At 40.0% G+C, this 16,533-nt stretch overlaps 1 long non-coding RNA gene across 1 annotated transcript; it reads right to left on the bottom strand.

Annotated features, from left to right (window-relative positions):
* Positions 1-253: 253 nt before the first annotated feature.
* Positions 254-2,672, bottom strand: LOC126323625 (uncharacterized). The gene is made up of 3 exons (XR_007559567.1): positions 2,424-2,672; positions 843-985; positions 254-668 (listed from the first exon to the last, which is right to left on the bottom strand). It is a non-coding gene; the product is annotated as an uncharacterized LOC126323625 (long non-coding RNA).
* Between the last annotated feature and the right edge of the window lie 13,861 nt (positions 2,673-16,533).

Below are 16,533 nucleotides of genomic sequence, written 5' to 3'. Positions count from 1 at the left end.
GAGAAAGTCATTGGTTATTACCGCATGTTCGTAGCAACTTTCGACTTACTGCCCTCGTATATAGAAACTAACTTACAAAAGACGGATACCAAGTTACATTACTGGGTTGGTGCAGAAGAAAAACTTGCCGTAACATTGAGGTACGTTTTTTTAATTAAATAAAGTAATTTATGGACATGAACATAAACTTAACGTTAACATAAACTAGGTTAGAATGAAAGAGTTTACATACAAGCTCATGTGTGCTGCCTAATCACTTTTTACATTCTTCAAATGACAAGATCGAGTCTTCATCCGGCATTCCTGTATCGGGTGCATACTAAGTTATTGGACACTCAAGTTTAGGGCTTTGTGTGCTTGTCGCCATACTTGACGACGTAGTATTTATGGAGTAGTCAGTAGCAGTGCTGCTCTCAAGTCTTTCGGCTGTAAGATTTTGTTAATTGTAATGTTTTTGTTTGAAAGTCTAGATTATCGTCGGTAGCCATTACTATGATGTAAGGCAAAAGAAAGGGCAAAAACAAGTCAACAGGATCCTTTTGTGGTACAGCACAAGTTTCCTTTTATTTTCTGTAGCAGCAGTGCTAGATGGCGGTGCACTGTCTTCATGGTGCTTTTCCGCTTCATCATCCTCAGGAATAGACGCATCATTCATATTTTCCGAGGTCCTAAAATTAAAAGAAACATTTTTGGAAAACCCACGTCACTTTGTACTGTGCAAATGTGTGTGATGTGATAAGTATATAGTAAGTCTGTATTGAGTAGGTAATTAGCTACCATATCCATTCATATCCATTGTAAATACATTTGTTAAAAAACTGCAGAAGAAAGTTTTTACTTACTGCTTCAATTCCGTGGCTTTTTGCAGGAAAGACATCCGTTTTTTTTTTAGCCATTGCGCTGCCACTCTTTTTATTTTTTTTGTAAGTCTTCCAGGCTTCCACCTTATTTCTCGCATGTTTTTTCCACCGTTTTTGTACTTTTCCTGTAGGAACGTTAAAAATAATTATTCTTTCACCTGCTCGCTGAAATTAATTAAGTTCCATTTACCTAATATTGTGTTTTATACTCATTTATAACATGTATCTTGGAACCTGATGCTCCAGGAAGTCCCTGCGCTATGAGTTTTTACTAGGACGCTCAACTATTGCATCTATAATTGAAGATATATGCAGAGAAATGTGGAACTGCCAATGCTAACGAAAAAGGACTTACAAGAAATAGCTCTGAATTTTGAGAAAACTTACAAATTTTCCTCATTGCATATGTGCTATTGACGGTAAGCACGTGTGGTTGGTGAAGCCCTGGAATAGAAGTGAATTTTGTATCATAAACAGATTCATTCCGTAGTGCGTATTCCAGTTGAGAATTGTGACTATTGCAGTTGCGAATTGTGACTATTGCTTCCGATACATTAATATAGGATGATATGGACACGATGGTGATTCAAATATTATAAAAGGCAGTAACTTCGGAAGAGCACTTTATAATGGAAGGTTACCTTTTCCAGACGCCAAACATTTGACTAATGAAACGAACAATGAAAATGTGCCTCTCGTATTTATTTTGCTATTAATAAACACTTGCTTGCGGTCTTTTGCTAGAAAGTCACTCACATTCTCGATGAGTGTGTTTAACTATAGGCTGAGAATTTTCCACTGGGCCATAGATGGCTGAAGGTATTATAAAAACTTGTTGTGTGGTGCTTAACTTTGTGCGGAAGCATGATAGCTATTGGTTTGAAGATTTAACTTGTTCTCTGGAATCTATAGAAAACGTTGCACAAAGAGGTAGCAACCGTGGTTGTGACATTAGAGATACGTTTTTCAACTACTTTTGCTCTGTGGAAGTGATCGCATGCATTGTCGGCAAAGATAACTAGACATCTGATGGGGATGTCATTTTTGTCATAAGCTGTACTTAATAGCTTATACATTTCATGTTCACATTGTCATGTTACTTATTTGGTTTGTGACTTAAATACATAATGTTACGAATATGGTCACAAGAATACCGTTCTTTCAAACAACTCTTTGTAGTTTTCCTTTTAACTTTTGAAATAACTTACTCCATAAGACCACAAGTTTTCGATTTTTTCCCAGCTATATCCTCATAACTTATTTTTTTAACCTTAGGTAATATTACATTAAGATTTTAGTAAGAAAAATTTGTACAAATTCAGAGTATTTATTTTTGACATTTTAAATACTGAAAATAGTCTGAAAATGCCTATTGAAAACATTTAATCATGCAAAGTTTCAACACAATTAAATTCTTTTGGCGCAACAGGTTTGTATGTATGTCAAGGAGAGGAAAAATAAAGAGTAAATTACTTTTGTAGTAGTTGTCTAGACGGAAGTTGTGCCGATTGTTATGAAACTTTGCATGCTCCTATATACAAGTACGCACTTCTATCTTCTTACCTATTACATTTTGTGCATCCAGTGATAACGAGTTTCACTTCTCAGCCCCAACAACATCTGTACACACCTTCTTCCATGCTTCTGTCGTCAGCAGATCATCATTATAATCTTGCGATTTTATGTTTTAGAGACAGGAATATTTCTCCACCTCAATTATTGTCAGTTCACTGTCCAAATGATCCTTTGGAACGACGTCTACAGAGTTTTTGGACATTGCCACACACAGACGAAACAGAAATGAGTGCAGTATCCTTGTGGCTGGTGCGCGACTGGCGATAACAACAGTCTCGTGTGGCAGGGATGCCGACGGTTATTGCCCCGCCAAAAATAAACTAAGTCCCATTCGACAGCGACAGTCGCGCGCGGAAACTTAATGGAGCGACAATTACAGCCTAGTGTGGCACCTTCCGTTTACAACGTGGAGTTCCAATTCTGGCGCGACAAAAATCATTGACCTTCAGAGGAGAAAATCGCCTAGTGTGAAACTAGCCTAATGTGCAGGACCTGCGCGTCGGATCTAGTCTCGCCGATCTGTCTCCAGGCCCGGTCAGTCCATGTGTGGCGTAATACGGCGGATTTTCTTAGTTTAACCGTGGCTCCTCGGCACGCCAGAGGCCTCGGGCGATGGGTCGCAGGAATTAAGACTCTCACACCACAAGTACATTGTACAGTGCGGCATTTTAGACACATTTTATTTATTGTAGTACATTTTGGCACTTCGAAAGTAATGTACATATATGTATGGACGATAAGAAAAGGATTGTGGCAATCACGGGCGGTTTTGTATGCTATGTACTCATATATATTTCTCCAAAGTAAAATCGCACAATACCTGCAAAATATTGCACATAACACAGTGGGTAATATCCAACAAAAGCAAACATGGTAGAACAAACATTTTGTTGGCAGTCACCTATAGTGTCGGTTTACACAATTCTTCCGTGCCTTATACACTTCTTTGAAGAGACTTTTTCGTGTTACTTATGAAAACAGTGAAGGTATTTTAAATCTGTCTTGCGACTCCAAGGAAATGTGTGTTTTCGTAACCGGGTGTGTTTCGTTGTATTGAAATAAAATAACAGTGGTCTAAACGAAATACACAAACCATTTGGCTTGCTTTCTCCATCTAAAAACAGTTCTTTACAAAAGTTGTTGATGTTAGTACTTAAGATCGTTGCTCACATGGAGGGAAATACAGGAGTCCTTACATATTTGTGAGATCTCAAAATTTGTGAGGGAAAAATGCTAAAACATGTCTGGAAATCAGGGAAATATTAGGGAATTTCACTTGGGGAAACTTTTTGCATGTGTGACCTTGGCTTAAATCTCTGCTCACTGTTCTGCTTTGCTAGAGGGAAAATTGATTTTTAGCCATCCTGTATGACAGCTGTGGTGCTCTTCTGGGAAAGGCAACTTCCCCCACCACGTGTGCTGCTCGATTTTCAGTACAGAGCCCCAGCATTTCCCGTCCAGTTCTCTTAGATGAGAAGACAAAATAGCTTTACTGGGCTGGTTTTCATGAAGTGGAGTCATTTTCAGTGTATCCCCTGTGTACTTTTTGCAGCTGTTAAGTGAGATTTGATGTAAAATAAGTTCCTTTGAACAATTTCTGAGAAGTGTTTATTTTGTGTGATGATGTCAGTGACCTTCATTGTGTTGTTGGGAAAGGGACTGGGCTGGTCAATGACACATTGCTGCTCTCTGTCGTTGACAGCATGTTGTAAAGACAGATAATTCTGTTGTAACTTGGTGGTGAATTAATGAATGATCGGAAAGTTTACGCACTTCTTTCACCATTGTTACTGGTAGGCTGCATACATACTCTCCATTCAGGAACTGCTGGTACTTGTAGAGTGGGCTGCACTGAGTGGAGACCCTTGCCACACATCCACAATATATCATCCAAGTGGGTGAGAATGTGTCTGATGGAATGGGATTGACTTGTGTTGAAGTCTCTGAAGTTGTATAACACATAGGTAACCTACTTACTTTGTAGAGGCATCCAATTTAAGCCTCTGTCTCTCTTCAGATGTTGATAAAGCTGAGACTGGGATGATGCACTATATATCTATCATGCTGTGAAAAGTTTCCAAACTGTAATATTGGAGACAGTGACATAGACATTACTGAGCACTCATTGATACTAAGTTAACGTGGCATGGACACTTCACTTCCAGTTGTTGAACTGTTTTATATGATAGTTCACTTAACAACTGCAAATAAACACTCACTCAATAAGCTGAAAATAACTCCACTATATAAACATGAGCTCACTGAAGTTATTTTGTTTACTCACAAAAGACACATTCACACCCACTTGGATGATATATTTTAGTTAAACCGAAAATTGAGCAGTAGTAAGTGAAGAAGTTACCTTTCCCAGAAGAATAACACAGCTACCTCACAGGATGAGTAAGAATAAATTTTCCCTGTGGCAATGTAGAACAGCGTGCAGTTTTTTTTTTACACATAGATTCTGCCCATATGAGATTCTTGTGTTAGTGCTACTAGTAAATCATAACAGCATTTCATGTAGAGTCAACGCAATAAACATGCTGGAGGCATGTCTGTGTACTGTTACACCAGTGATTCGTAAGGCGTGACGTTGAGGGTCGGCATAACTTTGCAAGATACCCTGGTGTTGCTTCTTGTGATGTAGTGGTATAGATAGAGTGGAAAATCAGCTGCTCGATCTTCAGTTTGCAGGCTGTTTGAGGAGGGAAGTGCATGAACATAACTGGGCGAACGTTGTGCATCTACCCCATATATCCCCTCCTTAACCCTGTTAATCCCCCAGAACATAACTTATACATTAATACGGCTCGACTACTCTTAAAAGCTATACAAGCATTTAATATTTGTTTTTAACCATTAATTTTATACTGTTAAAACAAAATTTTTACTAATCTACGATTTTTCCATCCCCTGCAACGCCGAAACTAGTCCTAGATAAAAAAAAATGTATAAATTTAGTGTAGTTTAATTTTGTTCTGCGAAATATTTTCGCCAAAAGCCGTGGTTTTCGAGTTATTCGAGAAAAACATAAAGTGACCTTTGAACACCTTCCATCCCAACAGTCATACCTCACTGGTCAGGATTTTTAATGTGTTCAGGACATTCCCTGCTAACATTGTGCAAAAATTTGCGACTACACGATTTTATTCCCTAAACCTGTTTTGGTCTTTGTTCACTGGGCACATTTTTAATTTGCCATGTTACGAATAAATCATTGCGTCCATAAATGTGTGTTTAGCGTCAAACCCATACAGGTAGTTGATAGTCGGCAACTAAAACTTTCGATATGTGGAGCCTTTGGTCAGCAAAAGCAATTTCAGTGGTTACGAGGTGTGTTTGAGGCACTCCTTTGTTTCATTACAAATTTGTGCCTGCCACATTGACGTTGGAGGTGCTACATTAAAAAATAGTACATAATCGTGTCATGGGTCCATGATGGAGTTTGCCTCTATTAACAATTCATGACTAATTATCAAAGATTGAACTTGCATATAATGTATGGTGCAGCTAGGTTTAGAGCCCAGAAAACCAAACATGTGCAGACAACCACAATAAGTATCATCAAAACTGCAAGACTTTTACAGTGTGAAAAAAATTTACGAGGTATTTGGTCGTTCAAGCTACAGAGACTCGGCCACGTTTCCCGAATAAGAATAGTTTACATAATAAAATTTGAATTAAGGTATTGGGTGTTTACTAATGAATCGCCTCCCACACAATCCGTCTACTGGCCTGCGAAATATCAATTTTTGAAGCATACCTCCTAGAGAGCGCTGTTGTAGCAGCAGTTGTAACCAAATACTAAACGTATGAAAGCACTTGGGCCAAATACTTTTCAACCAAGAGTTCAGTTGTGTTGTGGACTATGTTGTAATGCATACATTTAGACCGTTGTTTATCACTTCGAAGAGTTGTTGTGAGCTCAAGATATTGTTATGAAATGTATGTTGCCTATGTCAACAAAAAACATTCGTTCCCAACCGTTTGTTTCTTACCTCAAAGTACTCAAGTTAGGATCCTATACCCTCTTTATAAGTTTGAGCCTATAGGTTTCAGGCGTACCGTTGAATATTCAAAGACAGATACAGCATAGGATATTTGTTATATACAGAGACCCTGTAATTCAGATGAAGCATCCACAATATGTACAGGCTTTTCATACACGAGTGTGTAAACTGGTGTCATATTTCCTTTTGCCAGCTTTAAGTATGTTAAGCGTTTATCTGTTTTATGGTAACGAGTAGTCACTACACATGAGCACTGCTACATCTTTCACGTCAGTATACGTAATTTAAAAATTGTCTGTGATATACAGGGTGTCCCAAAAACACACTGACGACATTTGGAAACAGGTTCCTTAGAAGAAAAAAAAAGACTAATAAACAATAAACAAGGGCTCTAAAATGCATACGTTATAGAGCCATGAGCATTGTTCAGTAGAAGGGATGTTTCACTCTAGTGAAGATGAAAACGTGCTCATAGCTGTTAAAGTATGGATCTTTACTAGACCACCTCCCAAAATATGAAAAGCAAAGACTTTGCAGTAGAAGAGATGTTACACAGTATCTAAGACGAATTACTAAAGAAATAAGTGTATCACATAAAACAAAAAGGAAACTTCATTTGTTAGTCAGAAACTGTCCTCATGTTGATGTGTTTATGCTGTTGCACGTTACAAGACATTCTGCAAAATATTTAAGCTAGCAATACGGACATCAAAGGAAATACACTACAAGGACAAGATGATCACATCAGATATGGAAATAAAGCCATTTGGAATATAGTGAAGGAGGAGACTGGTAGAGCCAGACATGAAGAGGGCTGGTTCAGATGGCTTTGAGCACTATGGGACTTAACATCTGAGGTCACCAGTCCCCTAGAACTTAGAACTACTTAAACCTAACTAACCTAAGGACATCAGGATTCGAACCTGCGACGTAGCAGTCGCGCGGTTCCGGACTGAAGCGCCTAGAACAGCATGAAGAGGGGTAAATAGCATTAAGAGTGAACGATATATTGGTAACAGATGGTTGCAGTGTTGAGAAACTTTTTAACAGACATTTAACAACTGTTACTGAAAAGATGGGTTTGAAAGGTTCGGTAGATGTTGCCATGGAGTATCCCAGACAAAGACAGCACTCACAACTTCACTAACGTGAGTATCATCCTCGCTACCCAAGCAGAAGTAATGTCCATCACAAAATCTTAAAGAATCTAGTGGATATGGTAAAATTTTAGTAAAGTTATTCTGCTTCTAAGTTTAGTAACATATTAAGCTAATTGTGTAACCAGTCATTTATCAGTGGAACATATAGTGAGTGGTCGAAATAGACTGGAGCTAAGCCTTTGTTTCAGAGAAGAGAGAAAGAAATATTGTAAAGTTTCACTTTTGAAAGCATTCTCAAAAGTTTAAGAAGGGTAACATACAGTTAACGTCTTGTCCATCTGAGAACAAATGATTGAGGGCCCTTTCGTCTGTAACATTGCCAGTTGCCAAGTTTATTTTGTTTGCAGTTGTTACAAACATTGCAATAAATAGCAAATCAAGTGTAGTCTTAGAATTTTCATGGACATTAGTAAATGGTGCGTAGCCAATTCTTTGTCACCAAACTTTGAAAATACACACTACATGCAATTCAGAACTTGTAAGAGGACATGCCTAAAATATGATGACAGAAGTAGTGGCCGGTGTTAAATTCTTCGGATTACAGCTTAATAATAAATCCAACTGGGAGCAGCACTCTACAGAACTGCTAAAGTGTCTAAACAAATCTCTGTTTGCAATGCAAATGTTGTCAGACATAGAGAATATAAAAGGTAAAAAGCTGACGTGCTATGCTTCTTTCATCCATAATGTGTGGGATTCTACCTTGGGGGTACTCACCAAGTCAAGCTAAGGTTCTTCAGGCACTAAAACGAAACGGGTAATAAGAATTATTAGGTGTGTGAAACCGAGAACGTCCTGCAGAGGCCTGTTTAGGAAACAGGAGATATAAACTGCTGCTTCCCAAAATACACTGACGGAAAAAACATCGCAAGACCAAAACACAATTGTTGTTGTCCTCAGTCCTGAGACTGGTTTGATGCTGCTCTCCATGCTACTCTATCCTGTGCAAGCTTCTTCATCTCCCAGTACCTACTGCAACCTACATCCTTCTGAATCTGCTTAGTGTACTCATCTCTCGGTCTCCCTCTACGATTTTTATCCTCCACGCTGCCCTCCAACGCTAAATTTGTGATCCCTTGATGCCTCAAAACATGTCCTACCAACCCATCCCTTCTTCTAGTCAAGTTGTGCCACAAACTTCTCCCCAATCCTGTTCAATACCTCCTCATTAGTTATGTGATCTATCCACCTTATCTTCAGTATTCTTCTGTAGCACCACATTTCGAAACCTTCTATTCTCTTCCTGTCCAAACTAGTTATCGTCCATGTTTCACTTCCATACATGGCTACACTCCATACAAATACTTTCAGAAACGACTTCCTGATACATAAATCTATATTCGATGTTAACAAATTTCTCTTCTTCAGAAACGCTTTCCTTGCCATTGCCAGTCTAGATTTTATATCCTCTCTACGTCGACCATCATCAGTTATTTTACTTCCTAAATAGCAAAACTCCTTTACTACTTTAATTGTCTCATTTCCTAATCTAATTCCCTCAGCTTCACCCGATTTAATTTGACTACATTCCATTATCCTCGTTTTGATTTTGTTGATGTTCATCTTATATCCTCCTTTCAAGACACTGTCCATTCCGTTCAACTGCTCTTCCAAGTCCTTTGCCGTCTCTGACAGAATTACGATGTCATCGGCGAACCTCAAAGTTTTTACTTCTTCTCCATGAATTTTAATACCTACTCCAAATTTTTCTTTTGTTTCCTTTACTGCTTGCTCAATATACAGATTGAATAACATCGGGGAGAGGCTACAACCCTGTCTCACTCCTTTCCCAACCACTGCTTCCCTTTCATGCCCCTCAACTCTAATAACTGCCATCTGGTTTCTGTACAAATTGTGAATAGCCTTTCGCTCCCTGTATTTTACCCCTGCCACATTCAGAATTTGAAAGAGAGTATTCCAGTCAACATTGTCAAAAGCTTTCTCTAAGTCTACAAATGCTAGAAACGTAGGTTTGCCTTTTCTTAATCTTTCTTCTAAGATAAGTCGTAAGGTCAGTATTGCCTCACGTGTTCCAACATTTCTACGGAATCCAAACTGATCCTCCCCGAGGTCCGCATCTACCAGTTTTTCCATTCGTCTGTTAAGAATTCGCGTTAGTATTTTGCAGCTGTGACTTATTAAACTGATAGTTCGGTAATTTTCACAGCTGTCAACACCTGCTTTCTTTGGGATTGGAATTATTATCTTGCTCACCAGCTGGTAGAGTTTTGTCATGACTGGCTCTCCCAAGGCCGTCAATAGTTCTAATGGAATGTTGTCTACTCCGGGGGCCTTGTTCCGACTCAGGTCTTTCAGTGCTCTGTCAAACTCTTCACGCAGTATCGTATCTCCCATTTCGTCTTCATCTACATCCTCTTCCATTTCCATAATATTGTCCTCAAGTACATCGCCCTTATATAAACCTTCTATATACTCCTTCCACCTTTCTGCCTTCCCTTCTTTGCTTAGAACTGGGTTGCCATCTGAGCTCTTTATATTCATACACGTGGTTCACTTCCCTCCAAAGGTCTCTTTAATTTTCCTGTAGGCAGTATCTATCTTACCCCTAGTGAGATAAGCTTCTACATCCTTACATTTGTCCTTTAGCCATCCCTGCTTAGCCATTTTGCACTTCCTGTCGATCTCATTTTTGAGACATTTGTATTCCTTTTTGCGTGCTTCATTTACTGCATTTTTATATTTTCTCCTTTCATCAATTAAATTCAATATTTCTTCTATTACCCAAGGATTTCTAGCAGCCTTCGTCTTTTTACCTACTTGATCCTCTGCTGCCTTCACTACTTCATCCCTCAGAGCTACCCATTCTTCTACTGTATTTCTTTCTCCTATTCCTGTCAATTGTTCCCTTATGCTCTCCCTGAAACCCTGTACAACCTCTGGTTCTTTCAGTTTATCCAGGTCCCATCTCCTTAATTTCCCACATTTTTGCAGTTTCTTCAGTTTTAATCTACAGGTCATAATCAATAGATTGTGGTCAGAGTCCACATCTGCCCCTGGAAATGTCTTACAACTTAAAACCTGGTTCCTAAATCTCTGTCTTACCATATAATCTATCTGATACCTTTTAGTATCTCCAGGGTTTTCCATGTATACAACCTTCTTTCATGATTCTTGAACCAAGTTTTACCTATGATTAAGTTGTGCTCTGTGCAAAATTCTACTAGGCGGTTTCCTCTTTCATTTCTTAGCCCCAATCCATATTCACCTACTATGTTTCCTTCTCTCCCTTTTCCTACACTCGAATTCCAGTCACCCATTACTATTAAATTTTCGTCTCCCTTCACTATCTGAATAATTTCTTTTATTTCATCGTACATTTCTTCAATTTCTTCGTCATCTGCAGAGCTAGTTGGCATATAAACCTGTACTACTGTAGTAGGTGTGGGCTTCGTATCTATCTTGGCTACAATAATGCGATCACTATGCTGTTTGTAGTAGCTTACCCGCATTCCTATTTTCCTATTCATTATTAAACCTACTCCTGCATTACCCCTATTTGATTTTGTGTTTATAACCCTGTAGTCACCTGACCAGAAGTCTTGTTCCTCTTGCCACCAAACTTCACTAATTCCCACTATATCTAACTTTGACCTATCCATTTCCCTTTTTAAATTTTCTAACCTACCTGCCCGATTAAGGGATCTAACATTCCATGCTTCGATCCGTAGAACGCCAGTTTTCTTTCTCCTGATAACGACATCCTCTTGAGTAGTCCCCGCCCGGAGATCCGAATGGGGGACTATTTTACCTCCGGAATATTTTACCCAAGAGGACGCAATCATCATTTAATCATAAAGTAAAGCTGCATGTCCTCGGGGAAAAATACGGCTGTAGTTTCCCCTTGCTTTCAGCTGTTCGCAGTACCAGCACAGCAAGGCCGTTTTGGTTAATGTTGCAAGGCCAGATCAGTCAATCATCCAGACTGTTGCCCCTGCAACTACTGAAAAGGCTGCTGCCCCTCTTCAGGAACCACACGTTTGTCTGGCCTCTCAACAGATACCCCTCCGTTGTGGTTGCACCTACGGTACGGCCATCTGTATTGCTGAGGCACGCAAACCTCCCCACCAACGGCAAGGTCCATGGTTCATGGGGGGGGGGTTAATATAGAGTAATAAAATTTCGGGAATGCATTTGTCTAGGTATCACATTTAAGTGATTAACAATGCATGACCGTAGGTTAATGTAAGCGTGAGATAATCCATTGCAAATGTGAAATGCTACAACATGAAAAACCTGTGCAACCAGAAGAATTTTCAATGGAAACATGCAAATGTGCATGAATTGTGTTTTATAGGTGCTAGATGTTAGTTTGCGGGGTGGAGTTGCACGCCTGTTGCACTATGTCAGTCAATACAGGGGCCGTTACCGCTAGAGTTGTCGTTCGACGACGTCCCATATGTGCACCATTGGAGACCGATCTGGTGAGTGAGCAGGCCATGTAACTTATCGACACTCTGTAGAACATGTTGGGTTACTACAGCGGTGTGTGGGCGAGTGTTGTCCTGTTGGAAAATGCCCCCTGTAATGGATCGAAGCTCAAAAAGTCGAATCAACGGATCGTCTGTAAATTTGCCGTCAGAGTGTATGGGATGACCACGAGAATGCTCCGGCTGTCATACAAAAATGAGATGTGAAATCTTATGGGACATAACTGCTAAGGTCATCAGCCCCTAAGCTTACACACTACTTAACCTAAATTATTCTAAGGACAATCACACACACACACACACACACACACACATGCCCGAGGGAAGACTCCAACCTCCGCCAGGACCAGCTGCACAGTCCATGACTGCAGCGCCTGAGAACCAACGCACGGCCAGCACTGGCATCGAGCGAGAGTCAGCTTTCATCAGGGGAAAAAAAAAAACCCTCCATCCTGCCATTCAATGAACTCTCGCTTGACACCACTGAAGTCGCAAATGGCGGTGGTTTGGGGTAAGTGGAAGGCACGCTACAGGGCATCTGGCTCGAAGCTGTCCTTAAAGTAATCGATCTGTAACAGTTCGTTGTGCCACTGTGGGCCCAACTACTGCTCAAATTGCTGCTGCAGATGCTGTAAGATGTGCCAGAGCAATACGCCGAACACAATGGGCTTCCCTCTCGGTAATGTTACATACAGATGATACATTCCTACTATGTCGTTCTGAAATATTGCAGAAGGAACATCCAGGTTCTCGTAATCCTGTCATTATGACCTCATTCAAACTCAAGGAGCTGTTGATAATGACGTCTTTGTCACCTTGAAGGCTTTCTTGACTGATATCAACTCACCACGTCCAGTCTCAAAGGAAAGTAACGCTTATGATGTTATAGCGTCTTCTAAAGAAGCGTGATTTTCATCCTGATAGTTGCGGTATTATCGCGACTGTTGTGCCACTGGTGCGAAATTTGAATAGATATCATTTTTCAGATGCAGAAACACAGCTACCAACTTTCGCATATTTTGCACAACTCCTCCTTGGTGTTGCGTCTTTTTTCCGTCAGTGAATTTATTGCCTAATGACATTTGTCATGAAAAATATATCTCTTTTTCAAACCAACAGCTCAGTTCTTGGTGTCAAAACTAGAAATAAGAATAATCTTTACAGCTATTTAAAGTCACCTGCTTTGGCCCAAAAAGGTGTCTGTTACCCCACAACACACATTTTCAGCTACCAATAAATTTCAGTTTAAAAGGCTCCTTAAAGATTTATTGGTGGCCAACTCCCACTTCCCTGATGAATCTCTTAGTAGAAACAACTGGTGTGTGTGTGTGTGTGTGTGTGTGTGTGTGTGTGTGTGTGTGTGTGTGTTTTAATGCATTCTGGCTTACGTGCAAATTCAGAGTAATACAATCATTGTAAAGAAGTGTTGTAAAATGATTCTTTTATTCAGTGTTTATTACCATGTAAGTGAAAATATGTTCAAATTTTTTTTGACTCATTCGACATACATGGCAACCATTCCACTTGGGATCAGTGGAAGGTACAATAGTATATTTGTTTTTCCATTGTAAATATTTATTGTGTACTCTCTTTCTTCTGGCATGTTCTGCATCACGAGGGATCCCCTCACTATGGATCAGTTGGAACGAAAAGAATGTCTAATCTCTAACCTAATCTGACAAGTGCTTATACCTCTTAAGTTATGCATTTCAGAGTCCATGTTTATTGGATATCTTTTACTTGTTTCTGTATAAGGAACCTCTCCCTTAAGTTCATCTGTGTTCTTTGGGACACCCTGTGTACACTCAGCACTCTCATGAGTAACTGAATCGAAGATGATATATATCTTGGCATTGTAGATCAAATAGTTCGCTGTGATATAGTCAGATCTTGTACTAGCCATCAGCACAAGAGGCGTTCGCAAGATGCACGACATCAATACATATTTTGATTGCAGTCAGATCCTGGTATCCTGATGTATGGGATACTCCATCTTTGTGGTTGTGAAAGAGCAGGAATTTACATGTGCTGTCGCCCTGGAGTGAAACACGTGAATTTTGATTTAAAGAAAAGCTCACCACTAGAGTCAACTGCAGTGGGCAGCAACGTGTTGATGAAAGTGGTCGGCATCTACTATCTTAGATTGCGACAGTGATTACATGGATTGTAGTGCAGCAAATCACTCGCCAATTCAGTTGCCTAACAAGAAACAACAAGCCCTGTACGAACCGAACCACTTCCTCACTACATATTATGTCACAGGGTGCAGGACAGAACTACCTCCATGGCACACTTTAAAGCACGATAAAAGAGCACCTGGACTGATAAGTTGGCATACACTGATGGCTAGGTTATGGATACTTCAAAAATTGGACGAATCAATGCATCCTAGTTGCCAACAGCACATTGTTCAGGCAGCTGGTTGAGATATTATCAAGTGGCAGTTTAAATGAGGCCCCTGGTACATCTACCGTTATGTAAAATGATACAAAAGCATACTGTCTGACCATGTACATCTACCATTATGTCAAATGATGCAGAAGCAGACTTTCTGACCATGTACATTCATATATAAGTCTGCAGATGATGATACCTTCGGGGGGGGGGGGGGGGGGTGATGCAACATCCTATTACTACTGAATTGTCTTACTAGTTGAGGAACATTTATTGGTTTACGGAAGCTGAAGTGGTGCTCCAAGTCACCCAACGACAAACCTATTTGTGCTTGTGTAACGTCCCTGCTCCAGGTTAGACGCTCCTAATAATGAAATGTGCACCCTTAAGCTAATGCCACACTAGGCGATTTTCTCATTGAAGTTAAACGATTCTTGTCGGCTAAGGATCAGAACCAACCGACTCAAACGGAAAGTGCCGCACTGTGCTGGAATTTCTCACTCAGTGAACAGTGAAGTTGCCGCCCGCGATTGTCGCTCTGAAATGGGTCAGGGCTTGCCTCTCTCTCTCTCTCTCTCTCTCTCTCTCTCTCTCTCTCTCTCTCTCTCTCATTATTTATTTATTTATTTATTTATTTATTATAAATGGGCGCTTGTCGTTCGCGTCGCTGCCACGATGGTCTGCTTGCTTCGCCAGTTGCGATACAGTGTCGAAGTGTACCATACTACTTCGTTTCCTCTGTGTATCGTTGTATCTGAAAAGTGTATATAGTTGTCTGAAGAATATTAGAAGTGATCTTTTAACATAACCTCGTTAATTACAACCTAGTTCTTGTTTATGTTAATGAATTACTCACACTATTTAATAACAAAAACTTACCTCAGTGTTTTACTTATCTCATTGTTTTAATGCTGCACCAACACAATCACATTGCTTAAGTTTCTTTTTATGTGAGTTAGTTTTAATATTAGACAAAAGTAAATCAAAAGCTGCTACAAACATACGCTAGTAATCAAAGAATTTTACCACAAAAACCTCAAGTTTCTTGTGTAATAACATATACTTTCCTGCAATTGGGCAATTCACGACAACTGGATGAATCTAATCATTTTAGTAGGCAGTAACGTCTTCTACACCGATGAAAAACATGTACGTTCCTGCATCTACATGTTTTAGTTTAGAATGACAGCTCATCTTGCAAGGTTTGCCCACTCGGCTGGCTTTACTACGCTACACAAACCACAGATTTTTGTCGCGAGTGTGATACCCGATTTTTATTTTCGGGCAGCTTCATTTGCCTCGATTACAATAGTTTCAAATGTGGCACCCTTTGGCGACTGTTTCAGCCGCGAATATGATCGAACGGAAAAAAATTCCCGTGTGTGAGATTAGCCGCAAAACCATCTCGGACCACTCTCCATGAGTGGGCGGCGGTTGAATGGTGATGGATCAGAAGAGTTCCGCAACGCTTTTAGCGGCGTCTTTCATTGTAGCCATACCACAGTGCACCACCAGCATGCAAGGAGGTGCTACCATTTGTCAAACACGTGTGTGTGTGTGTGTGTGTGTGTGTGTGTGTGTGTGAGAGAGAGAGAGAGAGAGAGAGAGAGAGAGAGAGTGAGTGAGTGAGTGAGTGAGTGTCACGATTGCCAGAATACCTAGTAAACGTGCATTGGCATATTCATTAGCAAATAATTGTGCGACTTCTGTGTCAGTTCGCAAAAGCAACATTCGGCGACATTATTGATTAAATTCTAACAAACCTTCTCTGAGAAGTCATAAGTAGCGTCATCGCGCATTTTATCTGAAATACACCCGGAGGCTCAATATGACATGTTGTGCCTACAATACTATACACAGTAATACTGTTCTTAGAATTGGACCGTGGTTGTGACCGCACAAAAAATGTAAGGCCCCGAAGTCTTTCGACTGTTACTGACTACAGATTCGGAACACGGGAGCTCAGCGATCAGTTCGACATACAGTATGCGCTACTAAGTTTGAGTGAGTAAGTAAGTTGCTCATCGGTGTAATTTGGAATACGGAAATATAATTTGTGTGTGGCAGATTATATAGTTCTAACCTG

This window comes from Schistocerca gregaria, unplaced genomic scaffold (genome assembly GCF_023897955.1).
Source record: "Schistocerca gregaria isolate iqSchGreg1 unplaced genomic scaffold, iqSchGreg1.2 ptg000863l, whole genome shotgun sequence".
Classification (NCBI taxonomy): domain Eukaryota; kingdom Metazoa; phylum Arthropoda; class Insecta; order Orthoptera; family Acrididae; genus Schistocerca; species Schistocerca gregaria.
Note: the sequence above shows the minus strand (reverse complement) of the source record. Positions and strands in the feature narration are given on the sequence as shown.